Source organism: Argiope bruennichi, chromosome X1, assembly GCF_947563725.1.
Source record: "Argiope bruennichi chromosome X1, qqArgBrue1.1, whole genome shotgun sequence".
In the NCBI taxonomy this organism is placed as follows: domain Eukaryota; kingdom Metazoa; phylum Arthropoda; class Arachnida; order Araneae; family Araneidae; genus Argiope; species Argiope bruennichi.
The window spans coordinates 59,377,236-59,396,154 of record NC_079162.1 but is presented as its reverse complement, the minus strand read 5'-3'; the positions used below and the strand labels follow the sequence as shown (position 1 = coordinate 59,396,154).

General features: G+C 27.4%; 1 protein-coding gene across 7 annotated transcripts in view; it reads right to left on the bottom strand.

Annotated features, from left to right (window-relative positions):
• Positions 1-18,919, bottom strand: part of LOC129959045 (probable cyclin-dependent serine/threonine-protein kinase DDB_G0292550) — a 39,015-nt gene that overhangs the window by 10,076 nt on the left and 10,020 nt on the right. For 2 of the 7 annotated variants that reach the window (XM_056071828.1, XM_056071832.1), the window contains exons 1-2: positions 14,226-14,492; positions 2,567-2,664 (exon numbers count right to left, since the gene is read on the bottom strand). The exons of 2 other annotated variants lie outside the window; for them this stretch is intronic. The gene's annotated coding sequence lies outside the window, so the exon portion shown is untranslated. Of the gene's footprint in view, positions 1-2,566; positions 2,665-14,225; positions 14,493-18,919 lie in introns of those variants that run through there. 3 more of the 7 variants (XM_056071827.1, XM_056071833.1, XM_056071830.1) reach the window with 2 other exon arrangements.

The window sequence follows — 18,919 nt, the reverse complement described above, 5'->3', positions numbered from 1 at the left end:
TAGTTAGTGTTTTTTCTTACATTCAGGGTTCATAAAGTAGTGATCGGAATTATATTTAATTAGCTGGTCGAATACAAATATTACAAATTATACAACTTGGGGGTGTAGTTCCCCCGAAATTTTCTCGTACTCTTTCTGATAAAAGTGTTATTCATCTTCGCTTTCCCACATAAAACCAAGGGCCATGGGCAAGACAGTGAACACCCCAGTTCCTCAGATTTTTATTTTCAGTGCCTGCTCATGATAATTCTATGTTTCGAAGTATAGGAAAAAAAAGCCGGTATTATAAAACTCTTGCAAATGGAGAACAATAGTTAAGAAAGTTTCTATCAGCATACGAAATTTGGTCATCTTTTGGCGATTAATCGTTGGGATGCGGGTAATATACAAATACCAGAAAATCGAATTTATATTTGGGACGCCTTTCTTACAGAGATTTGGGCAATTGAAACCAAAATTTCACACAGAACAGAAATTCTAGTTTCAAGATCACACATCAAAGTTTATTTATTTAATTCACTCTGTTTTTAAGTTGTCGCGTTTACATGCATGTGAAGGCACAGACCGACGGACGGTCAATCCCTAGACAATTTGGTTCTAAATTTGATATGAATCTACATTTTTAAATCCTCATTTGGTGTACTAAATTTTATCGATCTAGCTCTTTTCGTTTTGTAGTTATCGTGATAACTTGTATTCGAACAATCGGACAGACAGACTTCTATTGACTGAGTTTCATTCAAAATGTGATAGAAATTTTTGATTTGGTGTACAGATTTGGTCTAAAAACCCATGCACCAAATTGATTTCGTCTAACTCAAAACATTTTCAAGTTTTCGTGTTCACAAAGAGTTAGATATAATCCCAAAATTTTGATTTTTGATCCAAATTTGGACTTGATCCAAAATGTGATTTTTGTACTCAAGGAGGTATGAAACATGGAAATTCGCCAAAATCTCGAGTTCAAGTTTTTGGCGATTGCAATATTTTCGCTTTGTATATTTCGTGAAAAAGAAGGTAAAAAGAATTTCGTTGCATTAAATTTTCCACATTTGAATCGATAACAACTTTTCATGCGATCATAAACATTCAAGAAATATCAAAATGCAGCTTGATGTAATAAATTTGACAAGTCCTGAAATATATTTTTATTATTGTATTTGCATAAATAAATAAAAAAAGCTTTATCAGAGAATTATTTTTGATGTATGCTGCTCATAAAATTCGGACAATACAGAGTGAACGAGATAATGTAATGCAATATTGCTCTTGTCTGGTCGCTAAAACAAAGACTTAAAAAATAATATTTAATGCATGGAATTCGTGTTTGGTAATAAATTATTTGTATGAAATAGTGTTGAAATTCTCCAATAATAAATAAAATGTTTCATACGTTTTCTTTCCGAATATTTCATGCGTTTCCTGTTTGTTTTTATTGGAAAGGTTTCTATTTCGTCCTCTAAAGAAATGTACATTCTGTTGCATTGCATATAAGGATGCCCACGCTAATCGTTGCGTAAGAAGCGTAAGAAATTTATATTTTATGTTGTTTGAGACTGTAAACGTACTGCTTAAGAATTATAAAGCATATATTTATTACAATTTTAAAACTTTTATGCAATACCTCGGTTTTATAAATGATATTTAGTAAAATATTCTCGACCCTCTAATATTACAAAAAATTATTTCGTTTGCGATTAGAACTCACCGAGTTATGAAGCTTCGAATATCACTATTTTAGGTTATTTCTATGGCCGCTACGAAGATTCCCTAATAAAAGGGCAGCGCTTGCTCGAATTGGCCGTTAATTAACTTAAAATAAAATTTTAGCCGAGGAATATAACTTTTTTTCCTTTGTTTTGGATGATACAGCATTAAGAATATAAATCTTTGTATCACTGGAATTGCAATTTGGAGATAAAATTTGAAATAAGTATGATTTGGAATCCGAGAAGAGGATAAGGAATTTCGTTTCCTATGAGAACAATTTTATTAAATATATAATAAATTTTTAATTTTCTTTTTATCTCGACACGAATCCTTAACTTATTTTCTAAATAGATTCAAAAGATTAAATTTATACACTATGCCTCTGTGGGTCGGTCAAGAACAATGATCATAAATTTATTACAATTTAGTTTTCTTTTTTGTTTTTAGATGTTCACTCACAAAAAGATTTCACCTTAAAGAATCCCTAACTGACCACCAACCCATTTAGCATAAATATTACAAAATAAATAAATAAATAAAAAGTGCAGCTGCTAAAATTTGAAAACATTTTTATATTTTGTGAGGACATATAAAATCGATTATGCCAGGATTAGCCTTGAAATGATGTTTTGTTTGACTTGAAATGATATTTTGTTTCTAATTATGTTTAAAATAAAAATTTTAATGGGCTATGTGCTGTTGCTTTTTTCATCTGATTTGGTTTTATTTGTATTATATTTTAGTTGGTTGTTGGAATTGTTTAATATTGCATTCTTTTGCAATTTTTTTATCATGTTTTTAATTCTTCTGCAATTTGTTTGTTATAATGTTTTTGATGTTTGTAAATGATTCTCACCCTATTTATGGATGCAGTTTCTATATCAGAATTGTGTTTCCCCTCTCTCCAGCATACTATGGTCCTTACATTTAACCAAGTAAGCCGTGGTCGAAAAGCTGTTAAATAAAAATAAATAAATCAATAAATCAATAATTATTCATTACATATGACATACAGGATAGGAGGACTATTTAAAAATTTAGATTTCGTAAATTTACTGCTCAGCATTTATCGACACAAAAAAACATAAAATACAAACTATCACGCCATTTAAAGCATTTTTTTCAACTGTAAGTGTATGCTTATCTCTAACGGCTTAGAAATTAGCAATTGGACCACAACAAAACTGAGCACTTTTGAGCAGCAAATTTCATGTCTTTATTATTAATTTATTGAGTAATATGTTTTTTTTTTCAATTTCGAAATTTCTGTCATAATTGATAAAATCACATTTCAGCTTGTTGATGTAAATCTACGAAGATATTACTGATAATACGTTTCTTTATATATTTACGTGGAAGGATAGATTTAAATTTAGCATTTAAGACGAAATTTTGATTTTGCAGTCTTTGGTGGAGTAAAAGAAAGATGGAAAGAAATCTATGCCCAATGAATTTATATAGATAGATATCCTATTTTAAAGTTATGCCAGGGCTATATTCCGATCAATGATATTAAATTGTGGTCAAATAAGAAGGAATATAATTGAATCGACACCCATTTACCACATTTTTACGCGATACGAACGTGAAGAAGTATGATCTATGACAACACACTTAACCTTTTGGCAGATTGAATCTTTTGATGGACCTTTTATGGAATTGGAATACTTATCCGAAATATTTCAATGTTGTACATAATTTTGGGATATTATACTTATTGAAGTACATTTATTTAAGTTATGCGTATTGAAATACATTTATTTATTTATCTATACCTCTGACGGATGTATTTTTTTAAAATAAAAACATTCTTTCATTATGTTAGGTTCATACTACATCGTCAGTAATTCATTGAGACAGCTAAAACTGAAAACATTTTGAATTTCTCTCAAACAGATTTAAAGTTTTTTTAAACTTAAAACGTTGCTAATTTAAAGAAAAACTAAATGCCGTCACATGTATCAATGCACCCGCAAATATAGTGCAGAAAAGGCTAAAAAAATTATTGAGATTTTGTTTGCTTCGCTTCCCATAATATAAAGGACTGTACAATTTTAGGATGCTTTGCTTTATTAAATTAATCGAATAATAGTTTCTAGACTAAATTAATTGTATAATAGTTAATAGTTTCTTAATCGAACAGTATAATTTTAGTTGAAAGGAATAAATCTTACTAATTAATGGGAAGAAAAATGAAGACTTATATAATAATTGTTATAATAACAATAGTAAAAGCAGTTTTTTTTTTCATCATAAAAAACCCTAGTTACGAAATGGTATCATTTTAACCTCATATTTGTTAGTTTTTATCTGTATGACAGCCATAGTTATTTTAAACAGACATTTATTTGCGAATTAAAATAATTTTGGTCAATAATTTATCTGAATTATTTTGATCAAGATCTTAGCCAGATGCTTGGTTTTTATCAAGGTTCCATTAAAAATCTGCTGAGGTTGTAACTAACATATAATTTATCCAATTCAGAAACCTATGGGATTTTATATTTCTTTCAAAAAACAAACAGAAGCTGGCCATTTTTAAATAAGTCTTAGAACAGTCATTGATTTGAAAATTTCAAATAAACACTGTATAATACCTTACAAAGCTGTTTTATCATCATTTAACCAATCATTTATTTGAACAATCATGATAGAAAGCCACCAATATTTCATATAGCCCACCAACATATTTTATTTTATGAAGCCTTCAGTAATAAACATTTGAACATATAACTAAGATAAAATTAATTCGACGCAGTATCTTGAAAAATCTCACATTTCTTTAAAAACCATATTAGTTATCAATTTAAAATAAGACTTTCAGACGTCTTTATACAATAAACATTATGTAACATCATTAAATCATTGATTTATCATGGTTTCGGTCCAAAATTGTTGAAATTGTTACCAAGGCACAATTTATTCAATGCAGAATCTGGCAAGATCTTACATTTCTTTAAAAAAAAGAAGTCAGCCATTTCTAAATAAGCTTTTGAACAGTCCTTACTTAAGGAATTATTTCAAAGGAACACTGGTGTAATATCACAAAAATTGTTTTAAATGTATCATTAGCCCATTAGAGGATCACATAGAACAGAATTCATTGAAACTATTTGAAATGTCTCATGAACACATTAGCTGTCACATAGATCAGCGCTCATTGAAGCAGCATAAACATGAAAGTTCGAATAAAATGTCATAATAACGGCAAAGCAATTAAAATCTGAAGAGTGGATGTTGGTAAACACCCGAAATTGCGGAACCGAGGGGAAACCGGGTTTATGAAACTATCTAGATGAGTAGACCACAGCGAAATAATGTCGCTTACCAGGAATAAAAGAAAGAAAGTTTTTTGTTCCACTGTCTTCCTGTTTCTCCATATCAAATCGACTGCGTAATGAGTAGCCTTTTTCACCCTTTATTCATTCATCCCACATTGGTGAAAAAAGCCTAGCGAAATTGTACAGGGTATCCTCCCATGATGCAGATGCTTCAGCCCTCTTGTGGACGCCTACAGAAGACCCCCACGCTCAACATTCCGGACACGGCCTTCCATGTCACCAGGTTGTTGCGGCGAAGATACAGCGAGGTCAAATCCTAAATGACGCCTTTACTTAAAAAAGCATTTACTATATGTACGTGAAGCTTCAGATCCTTTGGAAAGTCTTGTGGATATTAAAGGATAATTTTCAGATGTCAATATCTGGTCTTCAAATTTTAGACATCATATTTTTTGGACATAAATCTCTTCACGCTTTGTCAAACGGTTTGCTACAGCTAAGTCGGTACCATTAAATGTCATAAATTTAAGTTTTAGAAAAGGATTGAAACTTTTCTGGAAAGATTAATAGTAGACTGCTTACGATTTTGCCAATTGATTAAGACTTTTGCTCCAACCATGAAAGAAGAAAAAAGGAAAGTTTTCGGAAACCGCGAAAAACAGATGAGAAAATTTGAAGTTATCAAAAGGCAGATTAGAATTTTATGCCTTTTTTGAATTCTGATTCAACTGCGTCGTTGACAACTATATTTTATTCATAGGTTTTAAAAATCTTTCTTAAAATGGCATAAATGAGATTAAACTAATTTTTCAAATTAAATCACACCGCATTCTTTTTTTCCTCAGTTTATAGATAGCAGTAATCATAACATTTGCATTCATAATGTGCAATATGATACAAAAATTGAAACATTGGACATGACTGGACACTTTTGAATATATTTTGAAGAAATAACATCTATGAATAAAGTATATATTTTTACTAAATGTATAGACATTTCATAGTAAAATTCTATGCTAAAGTTGGTCTTATAAAAATATATAAAACATTTTTTTCAGTTTAAAATCTGAAATAGAAGACATTCTTAAACTTGCCAAAAAAGTTAGTTTTTTCTCTTTAAAATATAAATTTATTCTCTTTACAAATCAGTAAAAATTTTCAAACGAGCTGAAAATGATTTCATTCAATCCCAAAACAGTGCTACATTAAGGCAAAAAAATGAATTATTTAATTTTTTTTTATTTAAAATAAACTTATGGAGAAAGCGAACCTAATTATAAAGTTTAAAAAAATTTCCCCCTATTTTTCCTGTAACTTATTCCTGATTTTATAATTCTAGAAAAAACTGGAAAAAAAATCATTTTTTTTAATTCTTTAAAATCTCAAATCAAGATTATGCATGTTTTTTTTTTTAAACGCGCGACAGATTTTTAGCGTTCAATTTAATTTTCAATCATTATTAATACGACTTTTAAAGCCATGAATTTCAGTGTTGTAAATAGTTCTAGACGGGTTGTTTTTCTCAACGGAAATTATTTAAAAGATGTCATAACTCTTGTAATTTTTGTCCCCGTAATCCTGAAGATTTCTTGAATGTTTAGAACCAATTACTCAAGAAGTGAATGTAAACTGAAATTTTCATTTTTTACGATATCATAAATTGAACTGCTTAAAGTTTGTTGGTTCATTATTTTGGTTATTGGCTCGCCATATAAATATGAATTTTTAACAATAAGAACTTGATTTTTAAAAGCAAATGAGAGTTCTAGAAATGAACCGAAAAAAAGGGGAAGTGGAATTTCTTTTTATGTTCTCTTGCATAGCACGTATTCAAACGACCTCTAGTGAGTCTCTGGGAAGTTATTTCACGTCAAAGTCATAGGCTAATTAAAACATATATTTCAAAAATATGTATAGTAAATGAAGTGAAAATCATTTTTTTTAAATGAAAATATTCTCTAACAGTTGGGGAAGGGATAACATTAAGTTATATTCAATAAGGTACATTTTTTTAAGAATTTTATTTTTATTATGTGTATTTTCTTTTATTATTAGCCTAAAATAAAGTATAAAAATTCATTAGTTTTAAAATTATTTAAAATTCTTAAGATTGTTGTGTTTTATGCATTGATAAATATTTTATCATCTTGGGAAAACATGATGAAACTTACATAAACAACCATTAAAATTGATGTTGCTCAAACAATATTAGATCAATAATGAAAGGAAAAAATATGAATTCGTTAAAATTAATTAATGTATATATAAACAAAATAAACTGCATTATGCAATAATTTGAAAAATTTGAGTAATTTATTCATACTTTTAATTCAAATTAAATGAACAGAAGCTGCGCAGGAATAATAGGTACCAAACTATAGCCTAAAATGGTCATGTTTTTAACTAATAACAGGTTTATTTATAAAATGTTATTGAGATTTTCAAGTTTGTTTTTACTAAAAAGTTTTATAAGGGCTTATTTTATTAGCATGTTTTTAATTAGATGTTTTAAATTTGAAATGCTTGAATTATTATTCTACTGTCTATTTCATCTCGCTTTTTGAATCAAACAAATGTGACCAGAGAACATTTATACATGCTTGCGATCTATTTTCCAAAATTAATAAAATATTAATGGACCATATTCTGAAATTGTATATAAACTTAGAAATATGTTTTCGGTTTCAACAGAGTATTTCAAATAAAATAGCTTCCTTCTTTATGTGATAAGCTAAGTTTTGGGGAAAATTTTGGCCAATCCAAATGGTATCGGAAACCAATAAAGTAAAATAGCTTAACACGCGATGTCAGCGAATGCTGCAGTTCGGTGCAACACTCTTCTGTCACGCGAACCTAATGAAAGGAATGCAATAAATGTAGTATAAATTGTTGAGACACTTATTTGCGAAAAAGTTTTCCATTTTTATTGAATTTTGGGACATTTTAAACACAGTTTGAGAATACAATATTTTTCAGTGGAAGCTGATTGAAAAGTAGTTTTATAAAATTATTAATAATATTTCTAAATGTTGACAAGATGGGTTTTAAGCAATTTTATTTAACTTGATATGTTTCATGCTTGTAAAGATGTAATTTTATAATCGATATTTTGTTCATTTCCTGATGCGGAAGAGCTTCGAAATTTTGAATTCTATCTTAATTATCAACTGATTAAATTAAATTTTTATTTCATACAAGAGGCTCCATCTAGAAATGAAATTGAGGAAAATTGATTTCAAGGTTAAAAAGTACAAAATAGTTCAAATAAACATTTCTACTGATTAGTACAATAGTGAAATCGTGTCTTTAAAAATTCCTTTTCATTAAATTTTCAGTTTTATGACATTTTTATTACATTAAAATTCCGCAATCATTCTCTAACTCATAAATTTTATTCTTCAAAATAAGAAAGTATTATATGAAATTTTTATTTTATTATGCATGTTACATTTTAATTTTAATTCGTGGTTTCTGTTCCGAAATACTGATTTTTTCAAAATTTTAATATTATTGGTTGGAATAGAGCTCTTGATTTGGGGGAGATATTTCTCAGATATTTATTAATGCGGAATAAATAAAGCACTAAGGACCGTTTTCTTATGACGAGACGGTAATTTTGTTGCATTTAGAGTAAGTTATTTGATGACAAAAGTGGCAATCCTCTATTTCTTAAACACACGTATGTAAGTGAAACTGCTTTTTTGCAACATAAAAATACTTTTTGAAATATTAATAAACAAACCTAACAAGTTATGTTATCTCGATGAATTCACTTTGAAATTTTTATAAATGCGGACTTAATTTAAAAAAATTCTTTATGAATGCTAATCAATGCAATAAAAAATCCCATTATTTAAAAATTATTTCATCTAAAAAATAACTATGCAAAATTTCACATACCTATAAATTGGAAAAGTAAATCAAAATATGAATAACTAATATTGAATTTCAATAACTAGTAAAGAATTTCAATCAAAAAATGAATAACTTCAATAATAATGAATTTTACAAAAATGCCATCGACAGAAAAACTTAGTTCTCAAAGACATTAATCGCTATTTTACTAAACAGACTTCAAAAATCTGTATTTATACTGTAAGTTTTTCAGAAAATTCTTAATTCGTTTGAAAAATTAAATATAACACATTTTTCAGAAGCATTTCAAGCATTTTTGAAATGAGCCATTTGGTTCGTTCTGTTAAGAGAACCTATTTATGGATGGAAAAATTCAAATGACAGGATTTTGAATTATTGAATTACTGTAAAAGAGATACAGCGAGATAACATCAAATAACATAAACCGCCTTCTAACGGCTATGTCTTATGATACTCGGTTTTGAATTTAGAAGATAAAGAAACCACAAAATTTCTTTAATTTTATATAGATTGATAATACCATCACTTAATTTTTGTTTGGAAGTATTGTTTTCTGGCGATAGTAAACATACCTAACACTCCAAGCTAAGAATATACAATAGACGATAGCGAAACAGAAAAAAACTCTTTTATTGCATCGTGTTTTATGTAACTTCCATTTTAGTTTATGACAAACGCTTTGTTTCTGAACATTCAATTTTAAATACGCATCATCGTTTCTATTATACGAAAATTTCGGTAGCGAAAACGATAAACACTTTTTTACGCTATACAAAGCCAACAACATTCCTTTGTCTGACAAGAGATCATAGAAGCGTTGCCAAGCGTAATAAACCTTTAATATTTTGTAATATACAGACCGGAAGACGCTACCAACTTCGACCTTGGTACATTGTATTTCGATAAACTGATATTCTTTATTTTCTGATCACATACTGAATGCATCATTCAAAGACAACATACTCACATGCATTGCAGCACTTTTCTGTTTTAATTTCCGTTTTTTGTTGTATTTTTACAGAACGATCCCAAGGATTACTCTGTGAAATCGTTTTCGTTGGTAGAAATGATTTAAAGCACTTTTGACTTCCACATTGAATCGACAACGCACTGCCTGTCTATGCATAATGTGCCACTAAATCAGTTTTGTTGTAGTCATACATCCATGCTTTGTTATTTCTTGCTTTACGTTAATGCAATTCGTGACTGGAGATTATTGAAATTCCGTTTCAATGTTGGCTCTATAAAACATATGCCCTCTTTCAAAATTTACGAGCCAAGATAGATACGAGATTCTGTATTTGTTGCATATCTTCATCACACATATATTTATAAATACGCATTCAAATTCAATACCAGGAAAAATGTCGAAAATACTTTATGAACATTTTATTATTTCGATGAAGGGAAATGTATTCTTTATCTCAATGCTTTGATTAAAAATTATTAATTCTAAAAGAATAAAACTTCTTACATTTATATATAAAATTGTCTCATAACTTAAAAATTATAAATATTAATTTAAGTTATAGTATTTATTAATAAGTTGAATGATTAAAAATTGCTCGATACATTTATTACCTCAGAATATTATTTCAATTCATATAGTTGAATAATCTTTTGCTCATGTTTCAGCACATATTAATTTGCCAATTTTCCTTTATAAATTGTTGAGCATTGATTATGTGAGGTAATGGCATACATTTTATAGAAAACCAAAATTATAAATGGTTTTTTAATGTAAAATATTTTAATGTTTATTCTGAAATTTAAACGATACAAACAAAAAAAATCCATTACATTCATTGAAAAAATTTGTTTGCCTCAATTTATGCGACAGAATTTAATTGTAAATTTATTTCAGAGAATCTCAGCAAATCAAAATATATTCTCTTCCAACATAAGTGTCTATTTTGAAATCGAATTATTGTCACAAGTACTGAGAAAAATTATAATTTTATAAAATTTGTTGACATAAGAGTCTATTTTTTCTTTTTAATTACATTTAACGTTAAAAAATGAGTAGTCTTTTCGCATGATACATAATATTTAGTATTTATATCTTCATTGCATGAATAGTTCTGTTTTTTTCTCATACAGATAAATTCGATAAAAAAAACTTCAATAAAAATAAATTTGAAAGTGATTTTTTTTTCAAATGTTGGAAGAAAGAAAAAGATTTCTGCATCACTGCTTTTAGTGTTGTCATTTCCAAAGACTGTGAGCAGAAAAATAAATAAATAAGTTCAATGTTTTTTAATTCTAGCGACATATCAGTGGAAGCTGTCAAAACATTTTTCATTTCACAAAAGACAAACAAAAGCTGTTTTTCTAAAATATATATTTATATATACTGTTTGTTATCAAAGCAAATGTTACTCCGATCATTTAAAATTCGTTTGGAATACTGATATATTGTTGGAGGACATTTGTCTTCAATGTCAAGATCGATAGAAAGTCAAGGGAAGACGAATACACAAACGCCTACATTGCTCTTCCTACCTAAAAGGGAAAGTGCTATCCATCCAAGGTTGCGAAGTTACATCCGATTCATTCGATAAGTTTGAAAATGATAACATTAGTGACTTTGAATATAGTCAATTGACAGCTTGACAAAGGCAGGTGTTTGGGATGTTTGTATATCACAACCCAGAAAGTTTACTTTTCAGCACAATAAAGTATCAATTCCAAAAAAATTTAAATATCTTTCCAGATGTTTCCAGATGTTTTTCCAGATGTCAACTCTTATCTCATCATAAACATTAATGATTAATTATGAAATAATCGTGAAGAAATTTGGTACATCCATCTCAATGAAGATCTACAAAAATATGCGTCTTAGTCATTAATATGTAACTTTCTCATCATTCTGTCTTGACTGAGATAAAAATATTTTTGATATTTCATAGTACATTTGAACAAATACTGAAATCAGTAACAAAACAATCTTAATAATTTTCTCTCTAAAATAATAGACAATGTTTTGTTCATGCATTTTAAAAATCTTTCTTTGAAGAATACAATTATTTTCCTCAGAATTGTTTCTCTCGAAGAGGGCAAAACGGTTAATTTTGACGTCAAAAACTAATATACATGTATTCTTTTATCTGTTAAAAATGTGGTCACGATATGTCACTACGAGGAGCCATTTATCTCTGCATTTTGAAATTTCGAATACTGTTATTTTAATTTCCTGGAAGATTTGGTAAAGTTTGATTACATCAATTGTTTTGATATTACTATATCTATAAAAAAACAAATAATTCTCTATTTTATAGATCTAAATTATCTAACATTTTTAGAAAGCCGTGAAAATCATTCTATTAAAAAATTGCTGTGTGAATTTGCTTGTAGCAGGATATCTTGTTGCTGGTTAAGATAAGTAATACACTCTCTCATTTCCTAATCAAAATCATTTTTAATACTTTATTTATTATTCATTAGCATTAATTTTCATTTGATAATTAATGTTCAAGAGGACAAAAAGAACAATTTTATATAATCAAGAATATCGTTGTTTTTTTTTATTATTCCAGGCAATTAGTTTGAAATCTCTTTTAACTATTTTCGGGACTCGCCGGAGTAATCTGTATTTATATGCCTTTTTGATTTTAATTTGGGATAAAGAAAATTTATTTTAATTGATTTATCCCAAATTGATTTTAATTTGGGATAAAGTTTTTAAAAGGGCGCAGATGGCATGATCTGAATGCATATGAATAATGAATTAGCAATTTAATAATTAATTTGAACGCAGTCATTTAATTAATATGGAATAAATGAATAATTTTAGATGTAAAGCATTCATAAATTGTTTTTCCAATTTACATTTCTTTACTAAATAATAATAATTTGAGCCTAAAAGGTGAAAAATATTTAGACTGAGAAGATGAATAATGGAAAACACAGTAAAACGTGTTTTTACTCATTTCACAGCAGCATTTTTTTATAACTTAAGCAGACATTCATAGTATAATCGCAATTTAGTTGAATGTCACACAATGTTGCAACGAAACACGATTTCTTTTTCCAAATTTTTGAATCAATAAGGATATTTTTAAAAACTGCAAGCTACAAAAATAATTCGATGAATGGAAACTGCACCACAACATGATGCCTATTCTATTTCTAGCTAAAGATTTTCTTATGATTTTGTAGATATTTGATGATAGAAATTATAGTGCAATTAATTTCTATATTTATCGCCCAAAAGAGATATTGTTGCAATCCTACAGTTGCAGAGGAATTATTATCGAAAAGAAAACAACTATTGTTCATATTAAACTAAACATAAATAAAAAAAAAGTTTCATACTGTTTTAATAAATACCTGTTTTCCAGTGTTTAATGAATAATCTAATGATTTTATGATAAAAGAACTATAGACAAAAACTACAGAACAAACACTTATTTAACCATAAAAACATAAACGTTCCTTAAACTTTCTGTTAACATTTTCACTTACTTATGAATATTATCGTCATAAATGTATTCTAAAACAAAACAGGAATTCAAATGAGCACATATCTAGCATTTTAATATAAATATTAATACTGGTGGAAAATATGTGACTTTGTTGTTTCCGTGCAAGAAAGCAGTTCTAAGGAACATAGCGCGAGGTACACATAACATTTGTTCATAGGGTAATTGATTATGAATTTTGGTGGGAAGAATAAAAATCAAAATTACTATAACTATAAATATAAAAACAATAAATTTAAACGAACTTCATTTCAAAATCTATCATTATTTTAGTTTCGATTTATATAAGAGAAATTTATATGTGAAAAAGAGAATAAATTTATATAGTTATTCATGTAGGTGAAAATAAATTTTGAGCATTTACAACATTTAAAAAATTAAAAGAAGTAAGAAAACTTCACGGAAATATTTTATGTACTTTCAAAAATAAAAAACAGTGCTGAAGAAAAGAAATAATGTTATAACCTAAGAATTATTTAATTTCTACCGAAAATATATTCCTTAAAATAAGAACGACTAAAGAAATGAAAACATTTTTTTCAACGTTTAAAAACTAAAAAAGTGCTTTAAGAACAAATTTTACACTTTTAAAAAAACCCACGCAAATTGGTACTCAAATTGAGTGATTCAGTGAGTTCATTAAAACTTATTTCAGTCAAAATATAACTTTGATAGTGAAAAATATCGAAGTATTTTCATAAAAGAATAAAAATGGCTAGCATCTTAACAAAGTGATAAAGGCAGTCAGAAATCTGAAATCTAGGCATACAATTGGAATATTAAACTTTGCACCAGAAAAATTAATTTCGTATGAGACGATAATTCCACTCTTTTTCTAAACATTTTGAAACTAAAAACTGAAAGCAAATTTACTTACATATTACACAGAGAAATCTTTTGCAGTTAATCCTGGCGAAGGAAGGACAAATGTTCCTATTTGTAAAAAACAAATAAGGTTGAATAAAGGGGACGGAATTGAAAAGTCTTTAAGGAAAATTTGCATAAGCCATGTAAATCTGCCAACACCTAGAGATTACACACATAAACTCTCTGCTAACTCATAAAGTGGCACAAATGGCTAGGAATTTGCAAACTCGATTTTGTTGATATAAGTGGGATTAAAGCCGGAAAGACCGAAATCCTAACAGGAAATGGAGCTTCCCATCGTACAGGTGTAACATTAACCGCGACTTTTTTTTGCGCGAAGGTCAAACAGTTGAAAATGCGATGATCATCATACGCAACATACGAACACACACCAACAACAGTTCACGGCAACTCATCACGCCCACTTTCTATCGTCCCACATTCGTCAACAATCTAGAAACATGCCTATTTTAAAGTAATCGGGTAGTAGAGTCTTTCAATAGTAACTTTACTAACCGAATTATACTCAGTATCAGCTATTCAAATATTAGTTCAAAATAGGGCCTATTGACTCGGTCAATAGGCCCAAATACTAAATAAAAAGATAAAACAATCAGAGAATATCTTGTCATTAATAAGTTCTACAAATGTCGGTGATGTTTAACTTGAATGAAGACGTGCCTTTGTTATAATCATCACATATAACACAGTAATAACACTTTTGTTATATTCCATCATAAATTGTTCTAATATTTTTTATTTTGGTAGTGATTCCCAAATGAATATTTGATAAGACAGCACCTTTTAAGACGTCAAAAATAGAATTCGTGTTGAGAACTTAGCGAAGTTGAATTCTCAGAGCTTTCATAAAAGTATTGGGATTTTTTTCCCGATCAAAATTTTGACAAGGAATTTACTTGTTTTAAACAGAAAAAAAAATTGAGTTCATAATAAGTTTAAACATAATTAAGAATTTAATTACAAGTTTTACTTGGATGTGAAATTTTTTTGCTCTATTAAGATTTTTAAGAATATTATTTTAATTCCTTTAAGGTAATCTTAGTACGTGATTTCTTTTAACTACATTGCTTGTTTCTTAAAATCGCTTTATCAACGTAATTTCAAAAACAAATTCTGTTTATTAAATATGTTATGATTTTTTTCTCACTTCAAAGGAATATTCAACCATACAAACCCTTCTATTTCTTCATGAAAGTGAAATATCTGATGTCTGTATTTTTATTTATTTAAAAGTTTATATCAGATATTAGCAGTATTTTTATTAATTCTCATCGATATTTTTTCCCACTCATTTTTTTAAATATGCTTAATCTGATTTCTTTAAAAAATTGCACACATGACAATCGAAAATGTATCAGCAAAACTTTATAAGAAGGATTATTCAATTTTTTAAAAATTCAAATTCTCTCAATCAGGGTTCTATCTCTCGTAGTTATTATATTGGAATATTTCCTTTTCAAGGTTAAATATTTTATCAATTTTTGATAGAATAAATGAAAGCTCAACTTATTGCCATATATTAAAGAAAAATTATTTAGTTTTATTTATGAATAGAAAGGAATTAACAAATGGTTTCATATCTTAAAATGACAGGTGAAATTAAAATTATTCTATAAAGTATTTTTTTTAGATGATTTCTGTTTTTTAAATCGTACACCAAGCTATTAAATATAAACGAGTTTTGTAGCCTTGCATTGCATCATCTGTTAATCTCCTATTTTGTAATCTGAAAATAGAATTATTATATTGATCATTTATGCGTTCCAAATTAAAAACTCATCATATTTTATATTTAAATTAGAAATTAAGTAAATATTTCTTATGTAAGCAAAAAATATTATTTGGTAATTCAACTCTCTGTGATGACGATATTTTGAGATTTCTTTTAAATGATGCCATTTCTTTTCCATGCATTGAAGCATAATATTAAAAATAATGATTGTGTTGAGAAAATGAAAATAATGATATCTATTCATCATCGAAACAGCGACTTCCTTTCATCATCAAAGTTTCTTAAAGCTTAAATGACAACATTGATTTAGAAATATTTCTAGTAACAGAAATTTCCTTTCATTAATGACAGACCATGGATTCATTAATGAAAGAACATTTCGATTAATAAAATGGCTTTTGTTACTTGCTCAATAATATTTTTATCTGATTAAAAATATTATTTTAGGAAATCAAAGATGAAAAGGAGTTCTGGCGTTTATATTATCTTCTTTTATATCCAAAGAATTAAAGCCGTATAGAAATAAAATAATTAAAATATTTTCCTGTAATCAATCATTTTACATTATTTATTTCTTCTCCAAAAACAGATGTTTCTCAGAAATTACGCCTTAGTATTTAAATAGTAAACTTTAAAGGAAAAAATAATCACGAGGGCCTTTGTTTAGTAATGTTCTAAAGTTTAGAAAAAAGAAATTGAATAATTACTTAAAGAATTCAGAAATCAAAAAGCGTTCTAGAAACCTAGAGGTAAAAGATAACATTGAGAGCTTTATGTTGTAAGTTACACGACATTACAGTTTTTTTTTATTTTCAAATTACACACACTTTGCTTTTGGTAAATCTCTTATTTTTCAGTGCATTAAAAAAGTTTTTTTTTTTTTATTTCTCAAAGTTTTTCTCATTTTGAAGCTGCATCAGAGAAATTAAGGATAGATTTCACAATACCCAACCACAATCAGATGACACCTCAACCAGGAACACATTATGAAACTCAAATTCCCTAGAAATTTCAAATTATTCCGTCTATTTGATAAAAAGTTGATTCGCATGGGATTTCATGTGCTATATTTCAAACCAATTAGAAACCACAAAAGGAAAATAAGACAAAAAATTAAGGATAAAATTGCAAGTAATTCCATACTTAAAATTTGTTTCGTTGCATTTTGTAAAAATTCAATCTGCAGGTATTTTTATATTTGAGTGAATATAATTTTTAAAAAAATCAAAATAATTTACATATATATAAATATTTCCCATACTTCCTAAAACAATCATAGCGATTATTCATTATTTCTATGAAGGTTTTCAATCAAAAAAAAACTTTTTAAAATTAAATGTTTATAAATAGAAAAATTCAATTATAAATTTATTTGATTGATTTTACTAAAGTTAAATAATTTATATTTTTATAGTGACATAAGAGAGAGAGAAACGAATGATAATATGAATTTTCTGTTAATAAATAATCCTTGGAAACAGGATTACTTTCGAACGCAAAATAGTTTTTATTCGTTAAAGTTGTTAAAAGAAAAATGCGAAAATGCATAAAAACACATACCATCCCTTTAATGAAAATATGTTTTTCATTACAAGCATACTAATTAAAATAATAACTAAAATGTTTTAAATGGTTTAAACATTTAGTAAAAAATTATTCATTTGATTTTTTTAATTGGGTCTCTAACCAGCGGCAGATTTGAAACATTCCTAACATTTTTTTCGTTGGAAAAGTTTTAAAAAAGACTTAGAATAGTGATTGAATTGAAGAATTTCCTTATTAAAAAGATGTTTTTGCATGGCTAAGCAAATAAATTATTAATTTTGTTAAGTACCGATCATGGATTTATGAGTAAATATTAAAAAAAAATATTAGTCAAATCAGAGTTAATAAACAATTCAGAAAGTTGTTAAGAAATTCTTCCACTTTCCCTAATTTTATTCTCAAGTGTATAAAAGCTGCAAATTAAGCAAATATTTCTCTAATCGTTTTCAATACTTTTTAGTATAAAATCATTAGAAATCTTAACTTTTTGGAATTAATGATAAATCATCGAATTTTTTTTGTCGTGTTAATTTACTTGATTTAATGTCCCATTTCAAAGTTACATGAGAATTATTTATATTATTATTATATAGATCTGGTAATTTGGTGTCGTGCATAGATGCTTAGGACGACACTTGAGTCGGCACTTATTATTTTTGAAATTTCACATCGCAATCGTCGTTTTAAAAAGAATATTAATACGATATATCAAGCAGATCATATAAATATTTTTCTGCTGTTTTAGACTGAAATATTTTATGTGAAATAAAAATTTCAATAGAAATATCTACATTTTCGAATATTTTTATGTTTATAATTTTTTTGTTGCCTGTTTTATCTGATATAATGGTAAACATGTTTTAATTTGAAAGATACATGAAAAAATATTAAAAAAATATTTAAGATTTTAATTTATTTGAGAGTTTTATCTGTGAATGAAAGAATATCAAATTCATACAGAAAATACAAAATTCTATATTGTATTTTATTTAAGTGAATTAAGAATTTTTTTTAAACATCATAAACGAAAATCACAAACTAAATGCTAAATAATATTTTATAAAACAATAAAAAATTATTTATAATTTGCTAAAGTTTTTTTTCCACGAAAAAATCTAAATCAAATAGAAAATGTCAGTATAATTTTTAATTACGTGCAAAGCCTCCCCCCCTCCCCATAATTATTTTGTTCCCTAGTCTTTCTATTAACGATTTATTATGAAGTTGTTACTAGCGCCAAATCCTTTTTTTAAAACGAATCCTTAAGCATACAGAAAGTAAGCGTATCGATCCAAACAAATTTTTCATTCCCTGTTACGTAACGAAGAGGTTAACAAGCTCTTTTAAGATATCGTAACTGCCTTTAGAGTGTATTAATTATAATAAATGACATTATCTTAAAAATA